General features: G+C 45.1%; 1 long non-coding RNA gene and 1 pseudogene across 1 annotated transcript; both read left to right on the top strand.

Moving 5' to 3' along the window:
• The first annotated feature begins 4,612 nt into the window (after window positions 1–4,612).
• LOC148368150 (U2 spliceosomal RNA) lies at window positions 4,613–4,757 on the top strand (annotated as a pseudogene).
• A 37-nt stretch (window positions 4,758–4,794) lies between these two features.
• LOC148368151 (uncharacterized) lies at window positions 4,795–6,306 on the top strand. The gene is made up of 2 exons (XR_015850222.1): window positions 4,795–5,202; window positions 5,931–6,306. It is a non-coding gene; the product is annotated as an uncharacterized LOC148368151 (long non-coding RNA).
• Window positions 6,307–7,761: the final 1,455 nt, after the last annotated feature.

The raw sequence follows: 7,761 nt of genomic DNA on the forward strand, positions 1-7,761 counted from the left end.
GGTCGAAGGGTAGAGTCCAGAATAAGAGTGATCCCAAAAGCTGGTGGCGGCACGCTTTGAGGCGGTTTCCCACAGACCGGGATCCCGGCAGCCGCCTGCAGTTGTAGGAAGATGCCGGTCGTCTAGGGTCTCCCTTGCCACTGGAACCATCTTCTTTACAATCAAGATAGTGGCGTTGGGGAAAGCACACCCCTTACGCCACTTTAAAAAACATCATTGCGCAGGTATCCTCTTTTACCTGAGTCTCCGACCACAAAAGTCTGGCGGCGATGGAGTATCCAGTGACGGGAGCAGGTTTGAATGAGCTGGAAGCTCTTAGCTGGACCTCTGCACGTCAGTGGCACAGGGCAAGGGTCGTTAGCAGCTGGGATTGAGTGGCAGCTGTTTCCGGCAGACCCCTGTGCGTCTGAGCAGCACTATTTAGTGGCCGCACTGCTCACCCCAATTGGGGAAAGGCCTAGAAATGGTGGCCTAAAGATTGCCCACTCAGCACAGTACCCCGACAGGAAACCGCGCCTGTCGGGACATTCCACTATGCGGTCGAAAAACAATAGCATTTAGAATTGCAGCGTGGAACATAAGGACACTCCTGGATACCAGTCTGGACAGACCACAGCGCAGAACAGCACTCATTGCCAACGAGCTGAAGCGATATAATGTGGATGTGGCAGCGCTCAGCAAGACCAGACTCCTTGAGGAAGGCTCACTCAATGAAGAGGGGGAGGGTTATACATTCTTTTGGAAGGGATACCCCATGGGCGGACACCATCTTCACGGAGTTGGTTTTGCAATTAAGAACACCCTACTGCTGAAGCTCACAGAGTCACCAGTGGGTGTCAGTGAAAGACTAATAATGACTCTTCGCATCCCACTTGCAAAATGCAGACATGTCACATTAGTTAGTGCCTATGCACCAACACTGCCATCGAATGATGAAGAGAAGGATCGCTTCTACCAGGCACTCGATGACATCCTCAGTCACATCCCGAGAAATGACAAAATCATGCTGCTTGGTGATTTCAATGCAAGAGTCGGAAAAAACTTGCAAAACTGGAATGGTGTGATTGGTGCCCATGGCATTGGAAAAGTTCATTCCAATGGCATGAGACTTCTTAGTCTGTGCGCGGAACATAACCTTACCATCACAAACACCGTCTTCCAACAAAAGAATAAATATAAGGCATCCTGGATGCATCCCAGGTCCAAACACTGGCACCTGATCAACTACGCGATCGTGAGGAGGGCTGACCTGAAGGACATGCTCATTACAAGAGCTATGCGTGGGGCAGACTGTTGGACCGACCACCGCATGATTCTGACAAAGGTCAGAATGCATGTCCGGCCCCTAGCACGTCAGGGTGGTTCAAAGAGGAAGACACTCAACTGTGCCGAACTCTCCAGTAGCGACACCCTTGACAACTTCCGTTGCTCTCTAACTGAGAGGCTGGCAAACATTGAGCAGCTGGTCATGTCAGAGGCTGGGATGGATGAGAAGTGGACCTATATATCTACCACCCTCTTTGACACTGCAGCCCAAACCGTTGGTTTTAAAACTAAAAAACACCAGGACTGGTTTGACCAGAATGCCGGAGAGATCTCAACCCTCCTTGACAGAATGCACAAGGCGCACAGAGCCACCCTGAACAACCCACAATCTCAATTCCATAAAAAGCTATGGCAAGCCCTTCGTTCCGAGGCCCAGAGAACTCAAAAAACTGCAAGATGAGTGGTGGATCTCAAAAGCCAATGAAATCCAGTCTCACGCTGATCGAAGCGATATGCACAGTTTCTATGATGCAGTAAAAACCATCTATGGCCCCAGAAACTGCTCCCTGGCACCTGTTAGATCTGCTGATGGAACATCTCTAATCAAGGATCAGGCTATGATAGTGGAGCGGTGGGCTGAGCATTTCAACACCATGCTCAACCAGCCCACCCCAGTGGACCCAACTGTCCTTTCAGAGCTCCCTGAACATCCTACATTGCCAGACCTCGACCTCCCGCCAACTTTCAATGAAATCCTGCATGCAGTCAAAACCCTGAAAAACAATAAATCCCCTGGACCTGACAACATCCCAGCTGAACTTCTCAAGCTAGGAGGCTACCTCTGTACACGGACACTGTTTCAATACATTTCAGAGGTGTGGAGACGATTGTGTGTCCCGCAACTGTGGAAAGATGCGAACATTGTGACCATCTTCAAGAATAAAGGAGATGAATCCATCTGCTCCAACAGTAGGGGTATCTCTTTGTTGGCCACTGCTGGAAAGGTCCTTGCCAAGGTCATGCTCCGCAGACTCATCTCCAAAATATTGGAACGCGTCATCCCAGAGTCACAGTGTGTTTTTCGAAAGGACAGGGGAACAGTCGACATGATCTTTGTGACACGTCAGCTCCAAGAGAAATGCCGGGAGCAGCACAAGGACTTGTTCATCGCCTTTGTCGATCTCTCAAAGGCATTTGACACAGTGAACAGGGACCTACTGTGGCAAGTCCTGAAGAGATTGGGTGTCCACCCAAGTTTCTCACCATTCTTGCACAGTTCCATTCAGGGATGACGGCCAGAGTGGTAGTTGGAAGACATAGCTCAGAGCCCTTTGGCGTCGAAACTGGAGTGAGGCAAGGCTGTGTGCTGGCTCCAGTTCTCTTCAACATCTTCCTCGTCTGTGTTACAACACTGCTACGTAGAAGGATGGAGAAGCAGGCTGGAGTTACCATCAACTTCAGGGTTGATGGTAACCTGTTTAACATCAGGAGGCTACAGGCAACTACCAAAGTGACTTCAGAGACCATCATTGAGCTACAGTATGCTGATGACTGTGCCCTGGTTGCCCATACACCGGAGGCTCTGCAAAACATTCTCTCGGCAGCTGTAACTGCATACACCAGAATGGGACTGACGATCAACACCCAGAAGACAGAGGTACTCTGTCAGTCCAGTGCTGACCTCTTACCAAACCCAATAATCCTCACTGCAGCAGGGCAACACCTGCTCATGGTGCCCACCTTCAAATATCTGGGGAGCATAGTGTCTGACACCTGCTCATTGGATGATGAGATCCAGAGCCGTCTCAAGCAAGCATCAGCATCTTTCGGTCGACTAAGGAGAAGGGTCTTTTAAAACAACAACCTTAGACTCCACACCAAAATGCTGGTCTACAGAGCTGTATTACATTACTGTATGGATGTGAGGCATGGACTATCTACAGCCGCCATCTGAAAAGCCTCGAGACCTTCCATGTAAGATGTCTTCAGAAGATCCTTGGCATCACATGGAGGGACAGAGTGCTGCACACAGAGGTGTTGGAGAGGGCGGGCAGCTGCAGCATGGAATCCATTATGGCCCAACGCCAACTCAGGTGGCTGGGGCATGTTGTTCGAATGCCCAGCCACAGACTGCCACGCCGTATCCTCTATGGTCAGTTACATCTAGGCCAACGCAGTGCTGGTGGGCAGAAGAAGCGGTTCGAAGACCAAATGAAGAACATCCTGAGGAGATGTCGGATAAACCCCTCCTCACTGGAGGAACTTGCTTCCTGCCGAGACCTCTGGCGCTCCCACTGCTCACAGGGAGTGGATTACATGGAGGAACAGCGCATGCAACACCGTGCAGCAAAGCGTGCAAAGAGACATGCTCGCCAGGCCACCCCTGCTCCCCCCAGCACCCCCTTCACATGCTCTGTCTGTAACCGCATCTGTGGATCCAGGATCGGACTGTTCAAACATCAGCAGACTCACAATTAAAAGAAGATGGTCATCATCGAATCGATGGACAACCCCAAGAGATTGTAAATATGAAGTTGTTAAAATATATCCATCACCAAATTCTTTTTGCATGAAGCAGTTAGCATTTAGCCGTTATCATCGCTTTTTAGCATGTACCTATTAGCGTAACTCATCAAAATGAGGCCATTAGCATAATTTGTAAATATGAAGTCTTTAAAAATATTGTTATTGCCAAAAAATTTTAGCATAATGAAGTTAGCATTTAGCCGTTTGCATCACTTTTTAGTATATACCCATTAGCATAACTCATTAACATGAATCCATTAGCACAATTTGTAAATATGAAGTTGTTACAATATAGCCATTACCAAAATTTTTTGGCATGAAGAAGTTAGCATTCGCAGGCACAACTACATTGCACTGTGCTTACAGCACTTGGCAATATAGTTGTGCCTTGCTGAAGCAATCACAACTAATAATAATAAAAAGATCTCGGGGGATTATATTAGTTGTGCACTTGGCAATGTAGTCGTGCCTTGCGGAGCCATCACAACTAATAATAATTTGGAAGAGATTAATAGTGTTGCATTGTCACTCAAAACACATTACAACTGTGCTTTCAGCTCAGTTAGTAATTAGTGTTGTGTGTTGCATTGCCATCACAACTAAATACCCAATTTGAAGACAGCATCTACTTATTTTGCTGCATTGATATTGAAAACCTTGACCATATTTTCTTCTCATGTCTAATTAAATTTACAAAGTTCTGGCAAGATATTCAGCTCTAGATCAATACTGTCATCGTGACGATCAGGTCAGGACCTCATGTCATCTGTGGTCCTGGACTTGTGTACTTCAATACGGTTGTTGTCAGTGAGGTATATCCTTACCTGTTACTCCTTTTGGAGTTTCAGTTAGTATTTTAGCCATGATCATTGATTTTTGCAATCCGGAGATGGAATAAAAGCTTGCTCTGTCCACTCCACGCATTGGCCCGGTATTGCAGTACCTCCGTGAACGGTGCATTCGCAATGATCGCAACAAGGCTTTAAGGGCTAGGACCTTAGCTTGGCCTTTTGGCTGAGAGTAAGGCCCAATCCCATTTCTCTCACTCGGCCCCGAGAACCCTCCAGTGAGGTCCCTCGATAGAGGAGTGCCCTCATCGAGTGGAGTGCAAAGTGGAAAAGGTTTGGACAAGACTTGCAAGGTTCCACCCCTGTCCAGGAGATGGCGGTAATATTAATTGGCTGTAGACCTTAGTGACGTATAGGCCTACGTCACATGTAAACAACTCGAGTCTCAACCTGTAGTGTGTCAGTTGGAGATTTCGTGCAACGTTAAGATGCCCGCTACAGCTGTGTTATTACCGATTGCCTGAAAGCTCATCATCTTTTCCGTGTCTCCAATCAACGGAGGAGAAATGTGCTATACTGAAGACAGCTTCGGCGCTATGTAGTGCTGATTCACCTTTACAAGGTACGTACACTCAGTAAAAAAATGACCCGTTCGGTCAAATACAGTAAGAGTTAACATACAATGCACGTTCACATAATACCCTATGTTTGTGTAGACATAAATGGCAATCTACTTATTAGTATCTTAATGCCATTTTATGACACATAGTAGGGGTCTTGAATGTGTGACATGACGAAAAGTAAACAAACACAAGAACAGTCCACCTGACCCTTAAGCTGACATAATATCGTCACCAAACTTCCCTGTACGACCCAAAAACCTTAGTTCATAAGTAATTTAATTCAAAAGAGTTGTCATTGGATATAAAAAAGGTGCTTGATTGCTGTTGTTTGGTCATGATTGTTTTCTGTTGTTGGTGTCAAGGGATTTGTTCAGACCAAAAAAGACAATCGACTTTGGCTTGGACAGATCTATTGACACTAACAAAGATATCATATAATGAAATTGTGAATATGCTTGATTGCAAATAGGATTTTCGAGAAGGGTTGTTCAAACCCTCACATTGTGTTTGCTGTTAATAACATCATATTGGAATATAATATTGTGAATGTGCTTGATTGCTGTTGTGATTGTCATGATTGTTTTTTTGTTTATTAGTGTCAATAAATTTGTTCAAACCAAAAAAATTTCAACATTTTTTCATGATGCTTACATTACAGTTAAAGCGGTCTTTTTCTTTTCTATGCCCACATTTATGTCTAAAATGTTTGTTTTCTATTGTGTTCCAGAGTGGCTGTCCCATAAGCATGGACAGGTTGGACAGGAATGTTCCCACCCTGTGCTTATGGTTGGATGTGGAGTCAGAACTCATTCAGGACTTAAGGTTGAGCAAGAAGGTTATGTGGGCCCTGCAGGAGCTGCTAAAGAGGGAACAGGGCCGTGGCTGGAGGTCCTGATCTACGTGTACTGGCTGGCCCACGCTCTGTCCTACCGTGTGGTGTCACGGGTCTTCAGGGTTCCCAGGTCCACCGTACAAAGAATTGTCCACAGTTAATATGGAATAAATTGCCCAAAAGCCATATTTTAGGCTCTTTAAGTCAGACCCACATTTGCATTATGTGCTTTTCTGCATTACTATTCAATAAACATCTTCATTTTGAGTAACACCTTGGTGGTTTATTTCATAATGATGTGAGATACTGCGTGTGAACTATGTGACTGTTGGACTGAAAACAACTACAAATCACTCCAGCTTAAATAATACTTTACTTTCAGAAAAACAAACTCACATTGGGCCAAAATACATAATAGTAAATAAATAATGTGTCACAAATTTTAGCAAAAATATACCAATACTTCCATGAAGCTGGAAAACACAAACTGGAACTTCATTGAGTTCTTAATAAAAAAAAATATTTTCCTTTTATAAAACAAAGGGAAACATTGCAGAGATGTCACTGTTCTGGAAATTTGTCCACGAGCTTCCCAAAAAGGACGGGAACCGCTCAGTTTTGGCCACAGTTTCTTCGAGACTTTTCCTCACTCCGGCAGACTCCACTTTCAAAAAGTCAAGGAGTGTATCGTGCTTCCTTTTTTTTCTGGGTGATTTGGGGTTTGGCGCCGGATTAGAAGGTGCCAACGACGTGCCCGGTGGTGTGGATGGCGTGGTAGCTGTGATGGTGACCAGCTCTTCCACGGGACGTTCTACAATGGCCTTTAGGTTGGGTGGAAAAAACAAGAATTACTTAATGCTGATGTATTGTACAAAAACAACTGTGTATACGATGCTCAACTAGTTGATGTGAGACATGAAATTGACATGTTATTCTTATGGCTGTATGAGCCTTCTATTGGCCAGCATCACATATGCTTTAGAATTGTCTCCACATTTGGACAACATTTTGAGAAGGTAATTCGTTCACTTAATATGTGTTTCCAGAGAAGACAGTGAACTATGTGATAGTAGTTTGTTTCAACTGTATTTCCACGTGAAATTCGGAGACATTACTCGTAATGCATGATGAAAACTAATGCATTCTGATCTCACATGAAAGAATCATATTGTAAATAAAACACGACACCCGAAATTGTGTGCAGTAAACAAGCGCTTATGTCCAGAACGGTATTCTGACTATGCTCCTTTAGCGACTGGCCATGTACATGAAAAGCACGACTCGTTTAAGATAAAAACAGGGATGGGCTGAACCGTGATTTTCTGCACAGTTATCCTACTTTACAGTTTGTAGCGTGAAGGTTTTTTTTTTGCCAGCTCCCTTGGTAGATTAGTGCACTTCGTAAAGTAGCGATTTTGCAATGTTCGTGTTTTAACGCGAAAATACGATTTTCTATTGCATTTACGTCTAACTAAGATATCTCAATACATTTTATTGCAAATACATGCGTGGTTGTGGAAAACTACTTACATTTGTGTGGTTCCTTTTCGGGCATGTTTGTTGATATTGAGAATTCGCAAAGCCTTCTGGGTAGTCACTTCGCTGCCAAGTGAGGTCGAGAGCCCCCTCGGTCTTGAAGTGGTTACGACTTGGTTTGAGGGCACTTCTGCCTCGGTCTTGAGAGTATCGGGACACACCCCATTTTCACGTGAACGCGCAAACCGAG

This window comes from Urocampus carinirostris, chromosome 4 (assembly GCF_059441175.1).
Source record: "Urocampus carinirostris isolate Australia breed hairy pipefish chromosome 4, RoL_Ucar_1.0, whole genome shotgun sequence".
In the NCBI taxonomy this organism is placed as follows: Eukaryota; Metazoa; Chordata; class Actinopteri; order Syngnathiformes; family Syngnathidae; genus Urocampus; species Urocampus carinirostris.